Raw genomic sequence first — 10,195 nt, forward strand, 5'->3', positions numbered from 1 at the left:
TCTCTGTCCATCACCACTCCCAGAGTTTATTCAAACTCACGTCCATTGAGTCGGTGATGCCATCCAACCATCTGATCCTCTGTCATCCCCTTTTCCTCCCACCTTCAATCTTTCCCAGCATCAGGGTCTTTTCAAATGAGTCCGTTCTTTGCATCAGGTGGCCAATGTATTGGAGTTTCAGTTTCAGCATCAGTCCTTGGATCAACTTTAGGATGGACTGGTTGGATCTCCTTGCAGTCCAAGGGACTCTCAAGAGTCTTCTTCAACACCACAGTTCAAAAGCATCAATTCTTTAGCACTCAGCTTTCTTTATAGTCCAATTCTCACATCCATACATGACTACTGGAAAAACCATAGCTTTGACTAGATGGACCTTTGTTGGCAAAGTAATGTCTCTGCTTTTTAATATGCTGTCCAGGTTGGTCATAGCTTTTCTTCCAAGGAGTAAATGTCTTTTAATTTCATGGCTGCAGTCACCATCTGCAGTGATTTTGAAGCCCCCCAAAATGAAGTCTGTCACTGTTTCCACTGTTTCCCCATCTATTTGCCATGAAGTGATGGGACCAGATGTCATGATCTTAGTTTTCTGAATGTTGAGTTTTAAGCCAACGTTTTCACTCTCCTCTTTCATTTTCATCAAGAGACTCTTTAGTTCTTTGCTTTCTGCCATAAGTGTGGTGTCAGAAATATTCAAAGATGAGATGTCATTATATCTGCAACTTATTTTGAAACGTGACAAGATGTTAAAAGTGGGAATCTATTTGCATCCAATAAAGCAGATTGTGTTCTTTTCCCCATGGGTGCCCAGTGTGCAATGACTGCAAAGAGCAGCCTTCTTGGTGGTGTACGCAGCCTGTTGCCTATACAGTTGGCCCTAAGGGACCTTGGAGACAACTCTTTCCAGTGGACAATTACGATTGGCTTGCTGTCTCCAGTCTAGGCTCCAGACAGGTATGTGTGGTACCTTTGGAAAGCCCCAGGGCATAGTGGCCAGGGCCCACACTGGCAAAGTCATAATGTCCATCTTCACCAAGCTTCAGAACAAGGAGCCTGTGGTTGAAGCCAGACCTTCCACAGGGCCAAGCTCAAGTTCCCCGGCTGCTAGAAGGTCCATATCTCCAAGAAGTGGGGATTTACTAAATTAAATGTGGATGAATTTGAAAACATGGTGGCAGAAAAGCAGCTCATCCTGGATGGCTGTGGGGTCAAATATATCCTTAATTGTGACCCTCTGGACAAATGGCAGGCCCTACATTTATGAGAACCTTGGCTCTGTCCTCTTCTTACTCATTCCCACCAATAAATCCTACTTTTCTATCCAAAAAAAAAAAAGTGGAATCTAAAAGAAGAATGTTCATTAAACTGTTTAACTTGTCTCCAAGTTAAAACATTTTGAGAATAAAAAGTTGATGGAGGAAGCAGAATACATTCCTCACTTCAGTCCTTCACACAGCTGTTCTTTCTCCTAGAACAGCTTTTCCCTTCACCTCTGTGTCTAGAATTTATTACAGTGGTGAAATTTAGAGTCATAGATCCTGATTCTGCCACATGCAAGGGGTTATGGGGCCTCTGAAATGTTATTTCACTCTTTGGGGCATTAGCTTTCTTATTTGTAAAGCAAGGATTTTAATAGTATTGGGTCTGAAGGCATACAGTTGATAGAACCTAACTCATGAGTTTATTTACTTTAAACCTATGCAAAGTAGCTTCAGTAACTTTTTGAGCTTCAGCTTTCTTACCTATAGATGAGGAGCAATGACACCTTATAGAATTGTTGTGAAGATGATAGATATGATCACTGAAAATATTTTGTAAAATACAATGTTCTCATATGATTATTATTATTAATTTTTGAATTTTAAGTGCCTAATATATCATACTAGCCACATAGTATGGGCTTAGAAATAATTATGGAGTTGTTTTTTTTTTTAAGCTTTCAGCAAAAAGCTTTTTCTACAATAACCTGTTAGATTAGACTCTGTTCCCTTCAGCAGGTAATGTACCATGTTATGGTGTGAATTTGTTGTCCATGTACTGATGTCCCTAGATGTTAACAGCACCTGTTGGGAGGAAATCCAGTATTGGTCAGTTTGGGGACCTACCCTTCCTTTAAAATTGTACAAGACCCCTAATATTTATATAATTTGGTAAAAGTGAGGAAGATCTGATGTTCATTCCATTATGTCACTGCTGAGATGCTTATTGTCCAAGTCTACATGGTCCAGATGAAGATCAGTGAGTCAGTGAGCAGTGTCTACACCCACTGAGGCCAGTTTCACCACTGGGACCTTTGCTATCCAACCAAGGGAACAGTGTGAGGGCCCAGTCCTCAGGCATCCACAGAGTCAACTCCATCAGGCCAGTGCACTGATCACCACAGAACCTTTCCACCCTTCAGTCCTTCTAGTCTTGATAAATCCAACCCTCTTTCCAAGGTAAACCCACATCCTTGTCTTACTCTGGCAGAGCAGATGTTTCCTTTCACTCCCCACTCAGTACACTCTTGGTTAGTATCAGTGGACCTGACACACTCAAAGCACAGAGAGCTGGCTGAGCATCCACAAAAGCAAAAGGAGACGTAATCTTTGACTCTTTGTCCCTTCCTCCACACCAACAAAAAGACACTAAGTAATTAATCAATAACTCATCCATGACAATACAGAAAATTGCACTGACTCTTGCTAGGTCATCAGGATAAACTCTTCTCCAATTTTTTGATAATTCCACGATATGACTGGAGTCTGCAGATGTAGTTTCAGATATTCATGGCTCTCAGGTTTAAGAAATAGTGATTTAAGGCAAACAAGTGATGATCTAAGCAAGCAGATGATATCAGGACCCTGATGAAATTTCTCCTCTCTCCAGAATTTCTATTTCAAATGTTCAGAAATTGATTCTTAAAATAGCTTTGTGTCTTTCTTTCTAGTCATCTTATTGAAAAGTTTTCAAATACCTGCAATTATTTAAACACTGAATATATTGTCTTAATAGGAGAAAATGGTACAGAGCCTGCTATACCAGATAATTAAATGTGATTCTTTCTTTGGTTGTCCTGTATTCTTTTCTTAACTCACCACCTTCATAATCTCTGATACCACTGCAGTTAATTAAATTCTGTTATCTAAAGATTTGGGAACAATAAAATCAAAACTAAAGGAGAATCTCTGGTTTGCTGGGTTTGGACTATGAATACTTTTAAGATATCAGATTCAGGGGGAAAGGTAGTTATTTTAATAGGCATGAACATTTAAAAGCTAAAAGAGGATAGAATCCATTTAGTTCAACTCATGTATTACAAATAAGAAGAAAGGATCAAAGAGATTTTTTTGTCTGATCACATATTAAGGTAGTTATTAAATTATTTGTTTCAACACAGAAACATTTCCATGAATATGTCTAGAATGAGTGGTTGGTTCACTATCATCTTTTAGACCGGGCAATTGGTATTTGCTACTTCTTTTGGGCCCCTTAGAGAGGTAACCACCAGGCAAGCAGTTCTGAGGACCCTTGCTCCAAGTCTAGGTTTTTTGAGAACCCTAATCTCTTCCCTTTGTTTCCCTAGTACTAAAAATGAAGCTACTTCCTGAAGTTCGTATCTGTTTTATCTGTATCCCTTCCATTTCCCATTTGACCAGCTCCCCACATTAAATTGTCTTTGTTAAAATAGTTGCTGTGGTTTCTCTTTTCCTGATTGGACTCTGACTGACCCTGTTCAACATCCTTTCTGTTGTAAAGAGAGAGGTCTTTAGCCCTATCACTCCTGAATTTCAAAGCTCACATCTCACTTAGCAAAATGTTAGGGCACATGTGTGTGTGCTAAGTTGCTTTAGTCGTGTCCAACTCTTTGTATCCCTGTGGACTGTAACCTGCCAGGCTCCTCTGTCCCTGGAATTCTCCAGGGAAGAATTCTGGAGTGGGTTGCCATGCTCTCCTCCAGGGGATCTTCCCAACCCAGGGATTTAACTCACATCTCTTAATGTCTCCTGCATTGGCAGGCAGGTTCTTTACCACTAGCGCCACCTGGGAAGCTTGTTAAGGGCACACCTTCATTCATAGTTTGTCAAATATATCCCTGTTCAGGGCGATAGTTGGGAAAAGGGCTTCCGTTGACCCATTTCCACCCTTTTTTGTCTCTCAGTTTCAAATGATGCACAGAAAAAGGGAATGAGATCAGGATAGTCTTGGTCCCAAATAGAGAAACTGAATGCTCATTATCCTTTCTTTGGCTGTTAGAAACATCATCCAAACAGATATCTTGGATCAGTTTTTCCATGAATCCTGTTCTTAAATTTAGGATCTTAAAACAGATTTAGAGACTTGCAGAAAAGCCTTTCATCTGGGTTACCCAGAGGATCACAGATTGAAGCTCCCCCAAGGGAAGAAAGAGATATAACTGCATAAGACAGCTCAAGCTCTGACATTGTTTGAAGACAATTTTGTATGAATTAAAAGCTACAGCCTGAAAATTACAGGACCAAAGCACCCATTCTGAGCAGCCCAGGGAGTGAAATGGAAAAGAAGTAGGTGATCTGAGGCACTTAGGTCTAGAAAAATGTTCAATAGGTTTAAAACTCTCCAGAAGATAGTTTTGGAGGGGAAACACAGTAAAGAATTTTTAAGTATTTATATGTCATTTATTACTGACATGGATAGTTAGGGTTTGTTTAAATGTCTAACATAAATTACCATGTGGATAGCTTTTAAATTATTTTTCTTAGACTCATTTTTTCACTCTATTTATGTTTGATAACTGACAACAAAGCTTTACAGGTAAAATATGATGCTTCATGAATGTTGACTTGACCTCCTGAATATTTTATTAACAGCTACTTCATTTAGTAAAATTAATAAGAAAAAAGAACCAGTTAATCAACTGTAGTATCCTGTATATCATTTAAATAAAGCAATTATGTATTAATTAAATAATCTGTATGGTTTTCTAAATGACATCAATCATACTGTGCATTTTTTACATTTGATAACTTGTCTCTGGGGGGAAATTTTTACTTAGTAGAAGAAAAAGGAAAACAAAAGGTATGGACAAGTCAGAAAGTTACGATTAAAAGACCATCCTTCCTGAACAGATCCTTATATTAAATGTTTAATTTATTTATTAACTTATTCCCACATACCTATATCTGAAAAGAATTTGAGACAACAGATAAAATACATAAAATTAAATGGGATAAAGTAGATAAAAGAGTTAAAGTGAAGGGGAGTATGGGAGGAAGAGTAAAATAAAGCCAAAGTAAAATTTACAAAAGTTCTTACACAGCTGCTGAAGGTAAGGAGCAGATTTAGCTTTGAGTTTCCTAGCCACCAAAGCAAAGAAAGAAATTAATAAAATACATAAATAGAGTACACATTCAAAACCTGCCTATTGCACAAAACAAGCATAGCTTTTTCTGGTATTATGGCTTTCTTTCCTATGGATATTTATGAAGGGTTGATAAGTATGTTTAGATGTTCTCAACATCATCCCCACAGTAAAAATACCTGTGAGTTCTTTTTTTTTTCAATTAAAAATTATTTATTTGTTTTAATTGGAGGCTAATTACTTTACAATATTGTAGTGGTTTTTGCCATACATCGACATGAATCAGCCATGGGTGCACATGTGTTCCCCATCCAGAACCCCCCCTCCCATCTCCCTCCCCATCTCATCCCCCAGGGTCATCCCAGTGCACCAGCCCTGAACACCCTGTCTCATGCATCGAACCTGGCCTGGTGATCCACTTCACATACGATAATATACACGTTTCAACGCTACCCTCTCAAATCATCCCACCCTCGCCTTTTCCCACAGAGTTCAAAAAGCTGTTCTTTACATCTGTGTCTCTTTTGCTGTCTCACACATAGGGTCCTCATTACCATCTTTTTAAATTCTCTATATATGCATTAGTATACTGTATTGATGTTTTCCTTTCTGGCTTACTTCACTCTGTATAATAGGCTGCAGTTTCATCCATCTCATTAGAACTGATTCAAATGCCTTCTTTATAATGGCTGAGTAATATTCCATTGTGTATATGTACCACAGCTTTCTTATCCATTCATCTGCTGATGGACATCTAGGTTGCTTCCATGTCCTGGCTATTATAAACAGTCCTGCGATGAACATTGGGGTACACGTGTCTTTCAATTCTGGTTTCCTCGGTGTGTATGCTCAGCAGTGGGAGTGCTGGGTCATATGGCAGTTCTATTTCCAGTTTTTTAAGGAATCTCCACACTGTTCTCCATAGCGGCTGTACTAGTTTGCATTCCCACCAACAGTGTAAGAGGGTTCCCTTTTCTCCACACCCTCTCCAGCATTTATTGCTTGTAGGCTTTTGAATTGCAGCCATTCTGACTGGCATGAAATGGTACCTCATTGTGGTTTTTATTTGCATTTCTCTGATAATGAGTGATGCTGAGCATCTTTTCATGTGTTTGTTAGGCATCTGTATGTCTTCTTTGGAGAAATGTCTGTTTAGTTCTTTGGCTCATTTTTTGATTGGGTCGTTTATTTTTCTGGAATTGAGCTGTAGGAGTTGCTTGTATATTTTTGAGATTAATTATTTGTCAGTTGCTTCATTTACTCTTATTTTCTCCCATTCTGAAGGCTGTCTTTTCACCTTACTTATAGTTTCCTTTGTTGTGCAAAAGCTTTTAAGTTTAATTAGGTCCCATTTGTTTATTTTTGCTTTTATTTCCATTACTCTGGGAGGTGGGTCATTGAGGATCCTGCTGTGATTTGTGTCAGAGAGTGTTTTGTCTATGTTTTCCTCTAAGAGTTTTATAGTTTCTGGTCTTACGTTTAGATCTTTAATCTATTTTGAGTTTATTTTTGTGCATGGTGTTAGAAAGTGTTTTAGTTTCATTCTTTTATAAGTGGTTGACCAGTTTTCCCAGCACCACTTGTTAAAGAGATTGTCTTTTCTCCACTGTATATTCTTGCCTCCTTTGTCAAAGATAAGGTGTCCATAGGTGTGTGGATTTATCTCTGGGCTTTCTATTTCATTCCATGGATCTATATTTCTGTCTTTGTGCCAGTAACATAGTGTCTTGATGACTGTTGCTTTGTAGTATAGCCTGAAGTTGGACAGGTTAATTCCTCCAGTTCCATTCTTCTTTCTCAAGACTGCTTTCGCTATTCGAGGTTTTTTGTATTTCCACACAACTTGTGAATTTATTTATTCTAGTTCTCTGAGAAATACCATTGGTAGCTTGATAGGGATTGCACTGATTCTATAGATTGCTTTGGGTAGTATACTCATTTTCACTATGTTGATTCTTCTGATACATGAACATGGTATATTTCTCCATCTATTTGTGTCTTCTTTGATTTTTTTCATCAGTGTTTTATAGTTTTCTACATATAGGTCTTTTGTTTCTTTGGGTAGACATATTCCTAAGTATTTTATTCTTTTTGTTGCAATGGTGAATGGAATTGTTTCCTTAATTTCTCTTTCTGTTTTCTCATTATTAGTATATAGGAATGCAAGGGATTTCTGTGTGTTAATTTTATATCCTGCAACTTTACTATACTCATTGATTAGCTCTAGTAATTTTCTGGTGGAGTCTTTAGAATTTTCTATGTAGAGGATCATGTCATCTGCAAACAGTGGGAGTTTTACTTCTTCTTTTCCAATCTGGTTTCCTTTTATTTCTTTTTCTTCTCTGATTGCTGTGGCTAAAACTTTCAAAACTATGTTGAATAATAGTGGTGAGAGTGGGCACCCTTGTCTTGTTCCTGACTCTAGGGGAAATGTTTTCAATTTTTCACCATTGAGGATAATGTTTGCTGTGGGTTTATGATATGTGGCTTTTATTATGCTGAGGTATGTTCCTTCTATTCCTGCTTTCTGGAGGGGTTTTTTTTTTTTTTATCATAAATGGATGTTGAATTTTGTCAAAGGCTTTCTCTGCACCTATTGAGGTAATCATATGTTTTTTATATTTCAATTTGTTAATGTGGTGTATCACACTGATTGATTTATGGATATTGAAGAATATTTGCATCCCTAGGATAAGCCCACTTTGTCTGATATATGATCTTTTTAATATGTTGTTGGATTCTCTTTGCTAGAATTTTGTTAAGGATTTTTGCATCTATGTTCATCAGTGATATTGGCCTGTAGTTTGTGTGTGTGTGTGTGTGTGGCATCTTAATCTGGTTTTGGTATTAGGGTGACGATGGCCTTATAGAATGAGTTTGGAAGCTTACCTTCCTCTATAATTTTCTGGAAGAGTTTGAGTAGGATAGGTGTTAGCACTTATCTAAATTTTTGGTAGAATTCAGCTGTGAAGCCGTCTGGTCCTGGGCTTTTGTTTGCTGGAAGATTTCTGATTACAGTTTCAATTTCCATGCTTGTGATGGGTCTGTTAAGGTTTTCTATTTCTTCCTGGTTCAGTTTTGGAAGGTTATACTTTTCTAAGAATTTGTCCATTTCTTCCAAATTGCCCATTTTATTGGCATATAGTTGCTGACAGTAGTCTCATGATCCTTTATATTTCTGTGTGGTCTGCTGTGATTTCTCCATTTTCATTTCTAATTTTGTTGACTTGATTCTTCTCCCTTTTTTTCTTGATGAGTCTGGTTAATGGTTTGTTTATTTTATTTATCTTCTCAAAGACCCAGCTTTTAGCTTTGTTGATTTTTGCTATGGTCTCCTTTGTTTCTTTTTCATTGATTTCTGCCCTAATTTTTATGAGTTCTTTCCTTCTACTAACCCTAGAGTTCTTCATTTCATCCTTTTCTAGTTGCTTTAGGTGTAGAGGTAGGTTATTTATTTGACTTTTCTCTTGTTTCTTTAGGTAAGCTTGTATTGTTAGGAACCTTCCGTTTAGCACTACTTTTACTGAGTCCCATAGGTCTATTGGATGGAAGAGCAGTGTAGACAGCAGACAGAAGACTTTAGTTCCACCAAAGAAGATTGGCAGGAATTCGTCGGACCCGACTGAGTGAGTTCACTTTCACTTTTCACTTGCATGCATTGGAGATGGAAATGGCAACACCCACTCCAGTGTTCTTGCCTGGAGAATCCCAGGGATGGGGGAGCCTGGTGGGCCGCCGTCTCTGGGGTCGCACAGAGTCGGACACGACTGAAGCGACTTAGCAGCAGCAGCAGCAGCAGCTGACTGGATGGAAGCGGGATTAATTCTGCGACCAGCACACTAAGCACGGGCGGCTGCGACCGGCGCACTAAGCGCTGCGGAGAGGAGCTACCCCATGTCCGAGGTCAGGGGCAGAAGCCAAGAGGACCCCATGCCCGAAAGGCTGACGCCAAGAGGAGTTACCCCATGTCCAAGGTCAGGGGCAGCGGCCTGGAGGAGCTACCCCGTGTCCGAGGTCAGGGGTGGTGGCCGGGAGGAGCTACCCCACGCCCCTATGCCGGAGGCCAGGGGCGGCGGCTGGGAGGCGCTATCCCACGTCCAAGGAGCTGTGGCTGCGCAGGCGGGCCCAGGAGGGCCTAGAGGAGCTGTTCCACGTTGAAGGTCAGGAAGGGCAGCAGTGAGGAGATATCCCTCATCCAGGGTAAGGAGCAGCAGCTGTGCTTTGCTGGAGCAGCCTTGACAAGATACCCCACGCCCAAGGTAAGAGAAACCCAAGTAAGATGGTAGGTGTTGCAAGAGGGCATCAGAGGGCAGACACACTGAAACCATACTCACAGAAAACTAGTCAATCTAATCACACTAGGACCACAGCCTTGTCTAACTCAATGAAACTAAGCCATGCCCCTGGGGCAACTCAAGACGGGAGGGTCATGGTGGAGAGATCTGACAGAATGTGGTCCGCTGGAGAAGGGAATGGCAAACCACTTCAGTATTCTTGCCTTGAGAACCCCATGAACAGTATGAAAAAGCTAAATGATAGGATACTGAAAGAGAAACTCCTCAGGTCAGTAGTTGCCCAATATGCTACTGGAGATCAGTGGAGAAATAACTCCAGAAAGAATGAAGGGATGGAGCCAAAGCAAAAAGAATACCCAGCTGTGGATGTGACTGGTGATTGAAGCAAGGTCCGATACCGTAAAGAGCAATATTGCATAGGAACCTGGAATGTCAGGTCCATGAATCAAGGCAAATTGGAAGTGGTCAAACAACAGATGGTAAGAGTGAATGTTGACATTCTAGGAATCAGCGAACTCAAATGGACTGGAATGGGTGAATTTAACTCAGATGACCATTATATCTACTACTGCGGGCAGGAATC

At 39.8% G+C, this 10,195-nt stretch overlaps 1 non-coding gene across 1 annotated transcript; it reads left to right on the forward strand.

Annotated features, from left to right (window-relative positions):
• Positions 1–761: 761 nt before the first annotated feature.
• LOC138988332 (small nucleolar RNA SNORA70) lies at positions 762–896 on the forward strand. Its single transcript, XR_011464637.1, has one exon. It is a non-coding gene; the product is annotated as a small nucleolar RNA SNORA70 (small nucleolar RNA).
• The last annotated feature ends 9,299 nt before the right edge of the window (positions 897–10,195 follow it).

The sequence above is a fragment of the Bos mutus genome, chromosome 6 (genome assembly GCF_027580195.1).
Source record: "Bos mutus isolate GX-2022 chromosome 6, NWIPB_WYAK_1.1, whole genome shotgun sequence".
Lineage (NCBI taxonomy): Eukaryota > Metazoa > Chordata > Mammalia > Artiodactyla > Bovidae > Bos > Bos mutus.